The sequence below is a fragment of the Micropterus salmoides genome, unplaced genomic scaffold, assembly GCF_014851395.1.
Source record: "Micropterus salmoides isolate LMB-PRFRI ecotype aquatic unplaced genomic scaffold, ASM1485139v1 Ms_hic_scaffold_22, whole genome shotgun sequence".
Classification (NCBI taxonomy): domain Eukaryota; kingdom Metazoa; phylum Chordata; class Actinopteri; order Centrarchiformes; family Centrarchidae; genus Micropterus; species Micropterus salmoides.
Genome location: NW_024041373.1, coordinates 21,165,871 through 21,183,619, shown reverse-complemented (window position 1 = coordinate 21,183,619; position 17,749 = coordinate 21,165,871). Strand labels below are relative to the sequence as shown.

Genomic DNA, 17,749 nt, shown 5'->3' with positions numbered 1-17,749 from the left:
AGGAAAGATGTGAAGGAGAATTCATAAGGACTTTGGAAAAAAGCACGTCTAAGAGAATGCGACTGCTCTTTTCTAAGCAACGTTATTGTGCGACGGCGGATGTTACTGCCGTGACGAAACTACAATGTTCTGAAGATGGGCTACAAAAAGCGCATCTCTGACACTGTGACTCATGTTGTTTTAATGCAGGCCATCGAAAGGCGGACAATACAGTGGAATATAATCTTCATAATCAAGGTAGTAAAAAGGCAGATAGGGTAACAGTCACCAAATAATGGAAAGGGTTGTCACATTGAGAATGCTCACACTCACCCTCCTGCCCACCCGTATTTATCAACATGAATCCCAATTATTGTATGTAAACAGTAATCAGTGTTTCCCACAGAATGACAGAGTACCTGAACTTTAGGGACATAGCCTGGACAAGGGTGCAGGATGGCCCTGACCCTCCCCGGGGCAAACTCCAGGCATCGGGGAGACACCGAAAGTGCCTGGAGATCCCCCACCCTCAACAGAGAGGTGATAGCGAGGAGAAAGGTCATCTTAAGGGTCAGGTGCTTGGCCTCAGCCGAGAACTCCACTATCACAATTACCGAGCAGGTAACTGGGTCCACCGCCCGTTCTCTGCACCAGGTGGTGAACACATTCCACTTTAGGCCGTACATCCTTCTCGTGGACGGGGCTCTGGAGCTGAGCAGCGTCTCGACTGCTCCTGTCGTCAGGCCCGCCTCTAGGAACTGCGCCCCCCAGGGGCCAGACCCATAGCTGCCACAGGGTGGGGTGCGGGTGAAAGATCTGGCCCTCCGCCTGAGACAGCAGGTCTCTCCTCAGAGGGACCTGCCAGGGCGGGCCCTCGAGGAGCGATATTAAATCTGAGAACCACACTCGTGCCGGCCAAAACGGGGCTACTAGTAGTAGACTGATGCCGTCCTGGCGGACCGGCGAGAGGGAGAACCACAGGGGACAGTGCGCCGTCTCTCGGGACGCAAACAAGTCCACGTCTATGGGGCCGAATTCTTCGCATAATAATAATCCACCACCTTGGGGTGGAGTCTCCATTCCCCGGGCCTCAACCCCTGTCTTGACAGCAGGTCTGCTCCTTGATTCTGGGTTCCAGGGATGTGCATTGCTCTGAGGGACAGCAGTCTCTGCTGGGACCACAGGAGGATCTGATGTGCCAGTTTGCATAATGGGTGCGAGCGCAGACCCCCCTGGTGATTCAAATAGGCCACCACTGCCGTATTGTCGGTTCTGACAAGGGTGTGGCGACCGCGGAGGGCGGGCAGAAAACTCCTCAGAGCTCTGAAAACCGCCAACATTTCCAGGCAATTTATGTGCCAAGAGAAATGATGCTCCTCTCAGGAGCCTCTCGCGAAGCGGCCGTGACTGCGCCCCATCCCGTGAGTGAGGCGTCTGTCGAAATAATTGTTCAGCGACAGATTGCTCCCAACACGGGACCTTGGGACAGGAACCAAGATTTCCTCCATACAGACAGGGAACGAAGGCACCCGCTCGTAACCCGTATCAGACGGAGCGGATTTCCCCTCGGGGAGAATCCCTTGGATTTTAGCCACCACTGCAGGGCACTCTCATGTGCAGTAGCCCGGAAGGTATTATACTGGACGCTGCTGCCAGGAGACCCAACACCCTCTGAAAGTGTTTTACAGTGATGGCGCGGCCTAACTGCACTCCGGTCACTGTGGACAAAATGGACTCGACACGTGCGGGAGACAGGTGGGCCCGCATCGTCGTTGAGTCCCACACCACCCCTAGGAACGTAGTCCGTTGGGCGGGCGTCAGCATGCTCTTCTTCGCGTTGAGCCGCAGCCCCAAACGCTGAAGGTGGGCGAGGACGACATCTTGATGCCGAACCACTAACTCTCGAGACTGGGCCAGGACGAGCCAGTTGTCGATGTAGTTCAGTATGCGGATGCCCTAGAGCCTCAACGGGGCCAGAGCTGTATCCATGCATTTGGTGAACGTGCGGGGAGATAGTGCTAGGCCGAATGGAAGAACCCGATACTGGTAAGCCGTGCACCCCAAGGCGAACCTCAGGAACTTCCTGTGAGAGGGACGGATGGAGATGTGGAAATAAGCGTCTTGCAGATCTATTGTGACAAACCAATCCTCGGACTGGATGTGACTGATGATGGCGGGGATGGTAAGCATCCTGAACCTGAATCTCCTCAGAGATTGGTTCAGGGAACGCAGATCCTACTCGAAGTCTCAGGACCTCTTCCCCCGGGCCTGAAGAGGCCGTCTTGCGTCCCAGGTTGGTTGAGGGGGATCCCGTGAAGCGACGCTCTGCTTCTGGCTGCGGTGGTAGGTGCTGGACGAAGGCTGCGTCCGCCTTTCCTGAGCTGTCGTGGTCCTGGAGTCTGACCGGCGGGGGAGATATCGCTCAAACGCCTCCCCCTGAGTTTTGGCGTGCTGGAACCTGTTGACGACAGCATCCACTGCTTCGCCAAACAGGCCAGTAGGCGAGAGGGGCGCATCCAGGAGAAAAGCCCTCTCCTTCCCCTGGATGCCAGAGAGGTTGAGCCACAGATGGTGCGCCGTAGCCACCAAAGCCGCCATGGATCGGCAGATGGAACAGGCCGTTTCCTTGGTCACATGGAGAGCTAAGTCTGCAAGACAGCCATCGTGTGCAGGGTAGCACCAGCTTGACCCGCTGTCCTGTAGGCCTTGCCCACCAAATCGGATGTCATCCAACATGGCTTGGTGGGGAGCGGCGGCGTTGAGGCGAGGTCTGGAGAGAGGTAGCTAGCCAGCGCCTCCTCCACTTGTGGCATCGCTCTGTAGCCGTGCTGTCTGATCTCAGTCACGTTGCTTTAATCCAGCCGGGGGGACGTAGACAGCCATGCAGAGAAGGGTTTCCGGAAAAAATGGTAAGGGCCGACGCGGGGGTGGTGCTCGGTGTTGCAGAAACCGCTCGTCTGCTGCACCGCCTGTGGCCAATCAATGTGCAGCTTGGCCACAGCCCGCGTCACCACTTCTAACAACTCCTCGTATCCTGGCGAGGGCTGATGACATTCTGTTTCCCCAAAGTAATTCTCCATGCTAAGCACATCTAGCTCCTCAGAGCCAGATCGTGCAAGCCTCTCCGGACTCACCCCTCGAGTGGGAGAAACCGAGAAACGGGCTCCCGATCGGGGACGAGGGGAGGAGGATTCCACGGACGAGGACCGGAAAAAGGCCTCAGCCGTTCCGGCACCCTCGGCGATCTCGCGTTGTGATCCCCAGGATCGGAGCCGCCACGACGCCTGTGCCACAGGGGGAGCGCATATGACCATCCTCTAGAAGGAGAGCCGCTCGAGACCTCAGCACCCTCAGGGGCAGGGCCTCGCAATGGTCACAGGCCCCTTGAGAGCTGCCTGGGCGTGCGACATCCCCAGGCATGAAACGCACATCCCATGGGTATCCGTGATGAAGCGCTGACAGGGAAAGACACACTGTCGGAATCGCTTCTACATGATCTGCTTCGTCTCGACTTCAGGTAGGATGATGGAGCTTCCAAACATAGCCAGAGTGCCTGCTGAATAGAAAGAAGCTAATGTGTCCTGTGTGCCGGCGTGCTTATATACCCTTATATACTCCGGTTACGCCGTCACACACTACCGTTCTAGTAACACCAATAGGATTGGAGTAGTTTCATTCATAGTTCAGCCCTGCCACGCCCAGAGGCGTTCCCATAGTGTCGTCACCGACACAGTTCGAGTTCCCTCGAAGGGGAATCAGAATTTATTATAAGAATTGATATAAGAATCAGGTTTATTGCCATGTACATTTTCACATTCATGCAAGGAATTTGCGTTGGTGTGTGTTGGTGTTTACGTTGGTTCACATAAATATAGAAAAAGTAAAGAGATCAAAAATGTACAAGTATACAAACTAATACAATAATACAAAAAAACAGGATAATTAACTAAAGGAATGTGCAAAAATTCACAATATGAGCAAAAAAGAATTAGTGCAATGTAACCAGTTCAAAGTTGTGAGTTGTGGTGGTGGGGGGCACAAGAGTCAGTGACAGTGGGGGAGCTACAACAACTTATATAACTGTGTTTTACTATATTGTCATTCATCATCTGTTTATACATCAATCTCCACATGTGAGGAGTTACAGTTGTTGACAACTACTTGAATTAACATTTACATCTGCCTATCTGGTCTGAGAGGAATATAGTTTACCAGTAGGTGGCAGTGTGGAAGCATTTGTTAATCCATATATTCAGCAAGTCAGTGAGGGCTCCTCAGAGTGTGTACAAACTACTACAGATCTACTTCTTACTAAATTATTAAACAAAACAAGATATTTTGCCCTTTTAATGTGTTTAACGTTTTTATCAGAGAACTAAGCTGTTAGAAAGTGTTTGTAAGTCACTGACACTTATAATAGTGCAAATTCAGTTAAAGGGCATCCCAGTGAAGACTGTCACAATTTATAACCACCGGCTCTGCAGATCTTGTCCAAGGCTCTGAACCCCTCAGCTCCAGTGTTGTTCAAAGATTTTATTTTAGCTGCTAATTACTTCTTATTTTTGTAGAAAAGCAGCCACAAAATTACATTCACACAGTCACCCGGTTTTTGAGCCATTCATCCGTGACTTTTTGGTGCCATCAAAGGACCATAAAGGCCTACAAAAATCAACTTGGATCTCTCCCAGGTAGCCTCACAACCTCACACAGAACAGGAGCTCATTCAGGAATCTCTGTGTTTGGGAAGCTGCTTCGGGGCGATTAGGATTTTAGATTGGAAAGCTAAAGAGCTACTCAGGCCTCAGTGACCCTCAGGACTAAAACCAACTACCCTAATCTGGTTACATAAACCCCCCTAAAGACACAGGATCACCAGCCAAGACCCCTGGATACTGGAGAACAGTTTCCCACATGTTAGCCATGTCTTAGACTACTGTACTATATATTCGTCTGTATGTACTTGCAGCAGTTTTTGACCAGACTATGGCTATTTGAGAAAATTGCCCCAGAGTTTACTCGGGAAAAAAGAGGGCAAGCGGTTAATCTTCTGTGAAGTAAAATTATGTAAAACTTACTAAAGGGAACTGGAGGGATTTTATTTATGTGGGTCAGGCTGTGTCTCATAGATTAACACATGTGATCAGGATTGGCAGTTTCTATATGTGTGTGTTCATGTGTGTGCAAGGCTGTGTGAAAAGTGACATTTTGCACCGACAAGCTGTTGCAAGGAATTTCGCTGGTACATAGCTAACAGGAATTCCATTGACCCTAAGTTGCATAACTGGGTCATTGAGTAACTCCCTCACACACCTCTGCACAGCACCAAGTGAGCCCAAAGTATTTTAAAGGAATTCAAATCTACGCCCAGTTGCGGATGGAGGTGATCCAGTGGAGTTTTTGGATGATGGGGAAGATCTGACAGGATAATCTTCAGTGGGGTGGGTTCAGTTTGGAAGAGGACAGCAAACATCTGGACATCCAGGGCATTGGGAAAGAGAAATAAGTTATCGGTGAAGCTGAACTTTATTACAGTTATTTTCACATACAGTATATTTTAATTGTTGGAGTTGGGAGGACACACTGTCGGTCAAAGTGCAGGAACAGTTATTCAATGTCTTGTGTTTATTGGATAGATCCTCAAATACTGATGAAATGGATTGAGTTTATTGGATTGATACTCAAATACTAATCCAGATATGTGTTTTTACTTTGCAGTGCATGTAATTGCATTCATAGAGTAGATGTTTTAGGTCCATGGTGTTAATTCAAAGGCAGTTTGTGTTGTGGAAAACCTTGAGGAAGACCAGATGATATAATTTCCTTACTGTTTACTTTCTATTGCTAATCCTAGTATATATAAATCACAGGCTGGACCTTTCATGCGTCGCGGAACTCTGCTATTAAAAGCAGAGAGAATGACTGATGCTGCTGCTGTGGGGAGATTTCCAACACAGTTGTTTTCTCACATACCCTGGATCAAGTAATACCTCACATCTGTTACCTTGTTTACATTGGGATGCAAGCTTGTGAAATATTGCATTTCTCTCACATGTCTCATATAGGAGAACGAAGTCTATTCAATTGTTGGTGACAAATTAACTTTCTCCATGTATTCTGCAAAACAATCGGTTGGTTGATGCTGATGTTTAAATGTTAGTGTGTTACAAACATAATGAGCATTGCCCGACTTACTTCCTGTCACGGGTGGTATAAGCAGGGTAACAGGAAAACGGGGGTAGGATGCAAAATTGACGCCTGAGTCAGTGATGATGCAGTTCAGTATTGACTGCCTACATAGAGGGGAGGAGGAACAAAGGCTTACGGGATGGAGAGGCAGGCAAAGGTCAAATGTATGCTTCCCTGGGAGATTTTTTCCCCCCCATTTACATCAGCTCTATGTACTATTTTTTAAGCTGTTTGCGAAAATTAACGAAAATGAATAAATAAAACATTATAGTTGCCCTTAAAAAAAAGCTAAATCCTATTTTGTATTTCATTTTTCTCCATCTGTCTTTATCATTGTGAAAATAGAATGCAAGAAATATTGAGGATAACTAATTTTCACTCCTGCTACCTAGGAGGCAAAATCTGACAACACACATACATATAGGATCCCCACAAATAAATATTGTCTTCAATATTTTGATCTGAATATTAGAAAAGCCTTTATTCAGCCAATACAGTGACATCTGGTGGCATGTAAAACTTTAAGCAGCCCTTCAAGACTGGTGCCGAAGTACCACCACACCTCACTGATATTAATAATTAGTATTAATTTTGCTCACTGATGTGACACGAATGAATGAAACAGACACACAAGACAACAACCCCCTATGGCAATGTTTGGGTGGACCTTTTGGCTAGATGGTGATATTTTCCCAGTAACAGAAGTTTTTTCCATTGATTTGCTGGTCCATTTAGAGAGACTGAGGGGAAATGAAACAACGTTTAAATTATTAGCAAAACCTAAAAGATTTCTGTAACTGCAGGGCTGATAAGAGAAGTGAGAACTGGACCACAATCAGCCCAGACAAAACATAACAAAGCGTTTATTTAAACGGAAACGGCACTGCCTTGAACACCCTGTTGGGTATGCAAGCGCGCTACCTTTTTAATAGCGGAGTTTATGTACACCTCGCTGCTGATTGGGTAGCTCCTCTGAAACAATCACCAAACAAGAGAAAATGCCCCTCAGAGAATGTGGAAAGGATGAAAAGTTCAAGGGTATCTTGTGCAGAGATGGAAAACAACAGTGTAAGGGCCTGGGGAACCGGGAAAGTGGCTGAAGAGGAGGAACGGAAGACAGACTGTGATACTTCCTCTCTCATTACTACCATGATCATCAGATTCTCCTCAGATAATTAGATTCAATCATCCACCTGCAGTCTCTTCATCACCAGACTTCACTCGTGGACATCAGGGGAACAACTCTTTACTGGCCTGCACTCTATATGAACATGTTAGGTTCACAGTAAATATTGTTAGTCATCTCACTCTGATTATTATTTACTGAACCATTGTTTAGAAAACCAGGTTGTAGATACTATATATATGACCAATTGTGGGTGTCAAAAACACAGTTATGGACGTGTGTTTCACAAATTGAGCCTTGTTTTGATGCATTTTTGTCTGCTATTAGTCAGTTTCTGTGGTCTCTGAACAACCCTGTCTCCATACCACTAATTCACAACTACAAACAGGCCTGCATTTTTAAACTAACACATCTGCCAACTTGCTAATTGTTTATACAGAGCATATCTGTTAAACAGATGTGCCAAGTAATCTAAGGACTCTCACTCAGGAGACTGAGGTTCAAGTCCCGTGTGTAATAAAGTTGACATGATGTAAGCCTAGTCCACACTACACGATTTTTAGCCCGATTTGCCGGGAGGCTCGGTGACTGTCAGGCTGTGATCGGGGGTAAATCAGCGGCTGATTGGCGGTCACCACTCGTTATGTGTGAACTACACAACGATGCATCAAAACGGCTCCCCGACACATCGCCGATGTCTGCCAGATATCTAGCATGTCAAATATCTGGAGGAGTCGGCCGACTCAACATCCACATCCAGCCAATGAGAGCAGGCAGCTGGCAGAGCAGGCAGCTACTACTATTCTTTTCACTGCAAAACACTTTTTACTCACTTCCAGCTCTCTCTGTAGCTCAGACAATCTCTGCTACCTGCATGTGCTTATCCATTCTTTCACCCATATTTTTTGTCTTTATAACTGCTATCTTTATAATAACATACAACAGCTTTCGTCTGTAGGTTCGCGTCATTTCCTGTTTCACATTTCACGTGTGTTTTCTTGACAAAATGTGGTTTGGAGACCAGCATCGGGTGACAGAGCCGCTGTCAGCTCGTGTAGTGTGTGACCCGCTGTCACAAACTACACTAAAACTAGTTGGTCCCTTTTTAACCCAGGAATTGGGTCAAAATTAACCTAACTTGGGTTACTATGCCAGTATGCCTTATTTCAGAAAATAAAACTTTGTTTTACATTATATCTGTCACGGTGTGGTGCAGGCAGAAGAAGAAGAGGAGGAGTCCAAAGTTCACAGACAGGCACAATGTACACACACTAAACAAGACTACAAAGTAGAACGGCCAAAGACTGATTAAACTGAAGGAACTAAATACTAACACAGGTGAACATTGATTAACAGAACACAGGTGGAACAGTTGATGATGATGGTAATTACATTTACATTTACTCATTTGGCAGACGCTTTCATCCAAAGCGACTTACATTTGAGGAACAACATACAAGCATCAACAGAGCATCAACTACAGATCTACAACTGACAATACATACTAGTAAGAGCTCACAGTACATATCACATCAATGGGGTAAATACCTAGGGAAGGAAGTAAGAGTTAACAAAAAATGCAATCAAAACAAAAAGTGCAATCAACACAAGATCATTGTAGGGGATAGAAGAAGAAGAGCACAGGAAGTGCATGTTAGAGGTTAGGAGTTAGAGGTGTTATAAGAGGAAGTGTTCTCGGAAGAGATGAGTTTTCAAGAACTTCTTGAAGTTAGAGAGGGACGTCCCTGCTCTGATGGTGTGTGGTAGCTCGTTCCACCATCGTGGTGTGACAGATGAGAACAGCCGGGACTGGGATTGCTTTGTGTGAAGGGATGGCAGAGCCAGGCGGCGTTCGTTGGAGGAGCGTAGCGGCCGAGAAGGAACGTAAGTTTGTATTATGGAGTTTAGGTAGATGGTGCAGACCCAGTAGTCACTCTGTATGCAAGCATAAGTGACTTGAATTTGATTCTGGAGGCCACGGGGGGCCAGTGGAGGTGACAAAAACCAGACGCGCTGCTGCGTTCCGAGACATTTGTAAGGGTTTCACCGCACAAGCTGGAAGACCTGCTAGGAGGGCAATGTAATAGTCGATGCGAGAGATAACCTCACCTGTACCAGAAGCTGGGTGGCGTACTGAGTGAGGTAGGGCCTGATTTTATTCTATTCTATTTTATGTTGTATAGAGCAAAGCGGCATGACCAAGAGACAGTAGCAACATGGTCTGAAAAATGTCTATGAAGATTCTCAGTCATCCAGGTCATAGTTATCCAACGAAGGTTAAAATGAAGGGCAACTGGACTTGGTTGAAGCTACTGGAAGACGTTTCGTCCCTTATCCAAAGGACTTCTTCAGTTCTGACTGACTGGCAGGGAAACTCAGCTATTTAACCTCAGTGGGGTCGTTGGCCCGGGTCATCGATACCGCTGGTTCGTTAGTGTTCCTTGTTGCTGTGACGACAGTCGTTACAGTCGTTGAGACTACCTGTGGCCAAGACTGAACGACCATCGTTCGTATCTTCACCTGAGGCCAATAGGTTACGTTTGTTGAGTTTCCTGGGAAGTGATGAAAGGACAGCATTGTAAGTGGGGGATAAGTGGTGGCGTAGACCCCCTCCCCTGTTCAATGACGGTTTCTCAACCCTGGTGTAGATGGCTTCCTTGACACCTCTTTCAAACCATCCATCTTCTCTGTCTAAAATGTGCACCTGGTGGTCCTCAAACGAGTGTCCTCTGTCCTTCAGATGTAAGTAGACTGCAGAGTCTTGACCTGAGGAGTTGGCCCTTCTGTGTTGAGCCATGCGTTTGTGTAGTGGTTGTTTAGTCTCCCCAATATACAGGTCTGTGCATTCCTCACTGCATTGGACCGCATACACTAGATTGCTTTTCTTGTGTTTGGGTGTGCGGTCTTTGGGGTGTACCAGCATCTGTCTTAGTGTGTTCTTGGGTTTAAAAAACACAGGGATGTTATGTTTGTTAAAAATCCTCCTGAGTTTCTCTGATACTCCAGACACGTATGGAATCACAATGTTGTTGCGTTTGACCTTCTTTTCCTCCTCCCCTGTAGTTTTGTTCTTCTTGGATTTTGTGGCTGTCTTCACAAAAGTCCATTTAGGGTATCCACAGGCTGTAAGTGCCCCCTTCAGGTGGTTCTGTTCCTTCTCTCTGGCTTGGGCGCTTGTTGGTATGTTTTCCGCTCTGTGGTGCAGTGTTCTCATGACCCCTAGCTTGTGCTCCAGTGGGTGGTGTGAATCGAAGAGTAGGTATTGGTCTGTGTATGTGGGTTTTCTGTAAACACCAATCTGCAGGCTCCTGTCCTCTTCAATGTGTACAGCGCAGTCCAGGAAGGCCAAACTGTTGTTGTGAACATCTTCTCGTGTGAACCTGATGTTACTGTCCACAGAGTTGATGTGTTCTGTGAAGGCTACCCAAGATACACAAAGAAGGAGCCCCACTCAGGCCGATTATCAGCAGCATTAACTCGGTCACCTACAACATTGCCAAACACATTTCCACCATCTTAGCTCCATTGGTGGGAAACATGCCTCACCACATCCAAAACTCTATTGACTTTGTAAACAAAGTTCGAGGACTAAAACTGGATCCAGATGAAACCATGGTATCCTATGACGTGACTTCTTTGTTCACCTGCATCCCCACCATAGAGGCAGTAGAAACCGTTAGGAAACGGCTAACACAAGACAACACCCTGGACAACAGAACTAGCCTCAGCCCTGACCAAATCTGCAAATTACTCGACCTCTGTCTAAACACCACCTATTTCCAGTACAACGGTGGATTCTACAGAAAGAAGCATGGCTGTGCCATGGGCTCACCGGTATCCCCGATTGTGGCCAACATCTACATGGAAGAAGTGGAGAATAAAGCCCTCAACTCCTTCAGAGGAATAGCACCGAGCCACTGGTACAGATATGTGGACGACACCTGGGTCAAAATCAAAAGCCAGGAAGTGCAAGCCTTCACAGAATGGTTTGATGGTCTGAAAAGGACAGCTGGTCATCAATCATGACACCCAAGTTTCTCATCATCCTTGGTTGGAGTGATGGTTGGAGTCAATTTGTAGTTTGATGTTATGGTGGATAGATTCCTTGGCTGGAATGACCAAGAGTTCAGTCTTAGAGAGGTTTAGTTGAAGGTGGCAAGCCTTCATCCATGCTGATATATCTGATAGACAGTCCGTGATCCGCGCCGAAACAGTGGGATCGCCTGGCGGGAAGGATAGGTAGAGTTGCTTGTCGTCTGAGTAGCAGTGGTAAGAGAAGCCGTGTGAGCGAATGATCGGCCCCAGTTTGGTGGTGTAAATTGAGAAGAGAAGGGGCCCAAGCACTGAGCCTTGGGGCACCCCTGTGGAGAGGCAGTGGGAGGAGGATAATTGTCCTTGCCACAAAACATTGTAGGAACGACCCGAGAGGTAGGATTCGAACCACAGGAGTGCTTTACTTAAGATGCCCATTGCTGAGAGAGCGGATAGCAGGATCCTGTGGTTGACTGTGTCAAAGGCAGCTGATAGGTCAAGCAGGATAAGAACCGAGGATTGGGCTGCAGCTTTAGCTGACCTTAGGGCTTCTGTTACAGACAGAAGAGCCGTTTCAGTAGAGTGGGCATTCTTAAAACCAGATTGATATGGATCTAGGAGGTCATTCCCTGAGAGGAATTCTGAGACCTGTTTGAATACTGCCCGTTCAAATGTTTTGGATAAAAAAGGTAGAAGAGACACTGGTCGATAGTTCTCAACTTGAGTTGGGTCAAGTGAGGGTTTTTTGAGCAAGGGTGTAACCCGAGCCCTTTTGAAAGTGGTCGGGAAGGTTCCTGAAGCCAGAGAAGTATTTATCACATGAGTGATTGTTGGGACCACAGTAGGAGATGTGGCTTGGAGGAGATTCGCAGGAATCGGGTTCAGTGGGCATGTAGTTGGACGGCTACGGGTCAAGAGTTCTGATACTTCGCTCTCTGTGAGAGGAGTAAACGAGGAGAGTGAACAACCACTGACCTGGAAGGGCAGAGGAAAAGATGTAGTAGGACTGCTACAATGGTTGAGTTTGAGTGTTTCAAAGAATTGGCTAGTTATAGCCTCCACTTTGCCTGTGAAGAAGGCAGCAAAGGTATAAGCAGACAAGTTTGTGGGTGGTGGAGGTGGAAGAGGATTTAGTAGCGCTTTAAAAGTGGAAAATAATTTCCTTGAGTCAGTGGCACTGCTTATTCTGTCATTAATTAACTAAACACAGGTGATGTAGATGAACTAAATCAATGAAACCATGGAAACAGATGAGTGGCTGGAAAACAGAACAAAGGAAGATGTGATTAGGGATGACTGTGACAATATTACACACTTCAACCACTTTTAAATTTTTATTGCATTAAATTAAACTCTATATAAAAAATAGAAAAATAAAAAACTCTCAAACATTGGACAACATTCAATAACTGGATTGAACTTAAAGCTTAAAGTCTTCAAACATTGGTTGTGTCATGTCATGTGTGACTTTACATGGACTTTAAACTATTTAGATGTACATGGCAACCACAGATTTACCACGGCTAATGCTAGTCTCAACATAGTAACTTAGCCATGGGAATTTTCACTCCACTTTTCACTCCAATTTTCAACATCAACACTGAAAATACTCGCTGACCTTCAATACATGACAAAGTTGCACCGAAGAAGCACAGGCCAAAACGGATCGAACGCAAAGCGACGGTTATTTCAAACGACTGTTTTCCAGAACAACTGCAGGGTGGTTGCTATACATTCATGTTAATAAATCTAATTTGAATTTGAATTTGAGAGAGAGAAAGTCAAACCTATAACCCAGAACATGGGTTACTCTTTGAAAAATAACACAGAAACCCAAACAACCCAGGAATTGGGTCAAATTATTTGCCCTATAACCCAGAAAATGGTTACTCTCTGAAAAAATAACCCATAATTTGAACCCAACACAACTAACACAGAAAATGGGTTGAAGAAATAGCCCAGATCATGGTGTTTAAGTCAGTGGCTCAAGCAGTGAGACACATTGTGTTTTCTTTATTAACATTTAACTCACACTGCTATGTTGACCTAACTTCAGGCAAAGTGTTTTTGTGGCCTAAACCACAGGTGTGAATCAGGTTGCAAATCCCCGGTCACCTGTATTTAAGTGCTGAACTTTGTACACAAACTGCCCACGCTGACCATTGCCCTACACCTTGCATTCTGCAGAAAACAAATTCCGCAAACAATGTGTAATGTAATCTAAAAATACCCAAAACAAACATTGCCAGACAAATTTCGGTCCAATTTCATTACGTTTCCACTCAAAATATGTCTGGCAAAACACATTAAGAAATGCCATTTATATGTTCCTCTGACTGCTTTATAGTTCCAATTGCTTGATAGCTGATCAATAAATGAATGAGTGGCTGGTGGCAGATGTTTATAACAGAGTCCCCTTTGGTGCATTAGGGCCCATATAGCTATGCCCCTGTTGTGTTACATCTCCTGCTGTACTCAGGCTCTATTGCCAGTTCATCTGAAATTAGTATTGGTGGTGTTACAGAGTCACTGAGCATCATACTGCTGCATGAACAAAGACCTTTGGACGAGCTATGTCCTCCCTCTCTGACCCAGTATCTGGCTTTGGACTCTGACGCACGTTTTAACAGGATTATAATCTGGCGGCTTATTTGTAAAAATCCAAAGTAACCAGCTGGTCTGCTATTTGTCGAATCTGGACCAGTCAGAACCCCCCCCCCCCCCCCCCTGCCTCACCCCCCGCCGCTCGCCTCTCTGTGCCAGCTGTGGTGAATGCGGAGCGTTGAGTTGAGTTTTGCTACTGAAAGAGACGAGAGAAAAACAGACGTATGAATGCATGAACGTTGTTGCCAACGAACCGACGTGCTGCTCAGATGTGAGCGCATCGCAGGCCGGTTGTGTGAGGGTAAGTCTGTGTTTCTCATTCGTCGGCATTAGAAAGTACAGGACAGTGTTGAGACTGTTGACACAGCCTGCCAAAAATACTGAAGGGGGGGGGGGTTGATTTGGGGGGAGGGTGGAAAGGATGTCCACAAAGAGGACGTTGATAGGCTACTCTTTCCTCGACAACTCGATTAATGCAGCTGTTTAGTTAAGAGCCGATGCTGTAGCTCCACCAGATACGTCGACAAGGTGAAATGGTCACAAAGTCGCAGTGCGCATCACCTTTCCAACAGCGCACAATGCTGAAAGTACCCCAGTGACTAAGGGCATTTGCTGATAGCTACACTTGATATGTGATATCACACTTGCATGTATGCTGCTGCCTTATTGGACTATTTTAAGAGCTGGAATATCTCTCTCTGTTAATAATCCAGCATGCATGTTGTGATAGCTGCGGAGGAAGTTGAAAGCTGAGCCTCTCTGGGCCAGAGGTTGAGACATGTACACAGTATGAGTTGAGGCATCACAGCAGGTGACAGTGTGAGAATATAGATCCACCTCACACACACACACACTCCACAGCTGGGGACAGCATGAAAGAGCTCTGAGAATAAACCCCATTGAGCTAAAAAAAAAAAAACACTACTGTATAATGTAAACACTTGGTGCTATATGTTTTCACTGCACACATGCACACACACAATTTCAAATTCTCAGTGTGCTTGATACAATGTTGTTGGAGTGTGTTTGATAACTTTTGAAACTGCTTGCTTATCAGCGGTCCTGGGGCTTTGAGAAAGCTGCTATTCTCACAGTGATAAGGTGTTTCTGTTGATGTCAGTCTTCATATGCAGCGAGCAGCGTTAGAGAAGAAAAGTTCAAGATGCTCAGGTTCAAGACTCCCAGGTTGCCAAGTGTGGAAACATTAATTGATAATCAAATAGTTTAGTATCAGGAGATTAGATAGTCTTAATAATAATTACTTGTTAACTGTTTATCTACCATGCTTCTCCAGGGTAACGATTTAGATCTTTTCTCTATCTTATGTCATTATATACTGAAGCCATTTGGATTTGAACTTTTGTTTGAACAAAATAAGCAACTGCATGACAAGCTTGTCTGCCATTTTATAAACTAAACAATAAGAGAGTGCTTCAGCAATTTAATCTGCACATCCATAAAGTGGGAGGAGACAGATAAAAAAAAACTGTTGTAAAAGCTGAGGCTGAAATATCCTGACTTTTACTCCCCTATACTGGCCTACATTTCCCATAATGCAATTAATAGTAGCATCTTTGTTGGGTCCTTCCTGCCTGGTGAACATCCACATCTTTCAGTCTCCAAGCCTCCAGTTTGTGTTTAGGCATTCGGTTATACGTTTGAGGTTTTAAGCCCAAACCTTAATGACATCACTATGACATCATCTGGGTGTGTTTTCTCAGACATGGCAAAACCCCTCCAATTGTTTTTACAGGCTGAGAACGACTCCGAGTTAGTAGTAAACTGGCCTTTATGTGCAAAAATCAGTAGAATTCCTCTTTAAACAATTATTAAAAAATAAAGGATCGTTTAATCGATAATGACAATAATCCAATGTGACATCCATGATTCAGTCGTGGTCTTTACAAGTGCATAGAAGGAAGTCTAGTAAGTGAGGTCGCAGGCTACAAGTTGTAGAAGCTGTACATTACCTGCTAAACATTGTGAACATGTTAACATGACGATGTTATCATTTAGCTCAAAGCACAGCTGTGCAAATAGAGATGCTGCGATTAATGACTGATCTACTAATAACCAATTTATCAGTTACAAAAACAGTTTTAGATTGATTCTTCAGTTGGTCAACTTATTGTTTCAGAGCTATTTAGTTGTATTGAGTGTGTGTGTGTGGTCTGTGCAGATGTTTAGTTTGTCTGCATGTTGTCTCACGTAAACCAGCCTGAGGCCTAAAAGATGGAGGGAAGGTAGATGAAGAAAGGGATGGTTGAATTGAGAGAGCTCCTATAATTGTCTGAAAGAAAATGCTGATTTAAAAAAAAAAGCTAAAATACTTGGAGCATATTTGTTCAGAAAATAATTCTTGCTACAGGTCAGTTTAGTTTAAACACATTGGAATGTGGTCTCATTAACTTTCCATTAAGTAAATAAGCTTAGGTTTGTTTTTATAAAATATCTTATATACACACACACACACACACACACACACACACACACAGTTTGTTGAGTTTAGAGGAGGCGAATTGGGGTCAGTTTGGCTTTTAACAACACATTTCACACAGATTTCTTTTCATCACACTGGAAAAATGAATACAGTACATTTCACAATAAGAGATGTGAAATGTGGTTTTGATTTAATGTTTCTGCAAGAAGACTAAAAGAAACTCCTTGGAATAATCAAACATATGTTTGCCATTTTAAACTTTCAAATAACTTTGGAACATCGTCATTTCTGCTAGTGGCTTCATGGTTTTCAGGCACTGTGTACACTGCATACACACAATGAAGTAAACTTAAAGCTTTTTACTGAGGAACAGAATATAGTACAATCCAAAAAAGTGTTGAAATAAAGAGTCTCTGATAGTAACAGTTTTACACTTTCACAGATAATGGAGAGGTCTGTTAATTCTGTCTGCATGTATTTTGTAGGAGACATACAATCGTGTTACTGTGTATCTATTGAGCGTCTCTGTGGGAATACGTAGGTTCTGGGTCACTGCCATTTGGTCCTGACGCACCCAGAGTGAGAGCTTGCAACATTGACAGACGGTCAATATTGAACGATTCTACAAAACCCTGCTTTACCTTCTGTGTAATTAGTTTTTTTTTTTATGTTCACTGCCAAAAGTTGTAAGCCTAATGTTCTGTTCTCCAGCAGTTCAAAAGACACATTAAGTCACCCAGAGACTTAATGGCTTTTCCAGAATTTCATGAAAATTGCTTATAAACATGATTTTGAACTGAAGACATTATTCAGACATAACAGAAAATCACTATAGAAAGTGATGCATTACTTTTGTTCTGTGAAATAAAATGGATTTCCAGATGCTCTTGGTGTGGACACGCAGCACTTCCCCTCCCAAATCCCTAATGAGGGGGCTAATAACATATGTAATGTCAGCTTCATTAAATAGGCAAGTCCAGCAAAGGAAAGGGGTTTTCAGAAAAGAAAACAGGTTTTTAAACGGTATGCCAATGTCAACAAAGCACAAGTGACAAAATTCTTGCTTTCTACAATACGTGCGAATGGCGTATGGTGTGATTAAGGTTTAGAGAAAGATTGTGGTCACAATTAACAGTAAGCTAAACCTGTGATGGGATGTGAACTCTCTCATCTTCCACCACCCTGACCAACTGTCTCACCGTCGAGCTCGACACATAAAGTTCACACAATTTCCTGCACTGGTGCTGGTCATTTGCATTTACATAAATCATGTAACCTAATTCCCCGGGCTGGAGCTGTGGTCACATTTTTGGCACAAAATAATTAGGCTCCTGTCTAGGATTGTTCGTGGTGATGCTGAGTTGGAGCCTGTCTTGTTTGGC

At 45.0% G+C, this 17,749-nt stretch overlaps 1 protein-coding gene across 1 annotated transcript in view; it reads left to right on the top strand.

The window, feature by feature from the left end:
• The first annotated feature begins 14,091 nt into the window (after positions 1-14,091).
• The window catches only part of LOC119917335 (equilibrative nucleoside transporter 1-like), a 43,553-nt gene continuing 39,895 nt past the window's right edge, over positions 14,092-17,749 (top strand). Inside the window, exon 1 of the mRNA XM_038737627.1 lies at positions 14,092-14,228. The gene's annotated coding sequence lies outside the window, so the exon portion shown is untranslated. The remainder of the gene's footprint in view (positions 14,229-17,749) is intronic.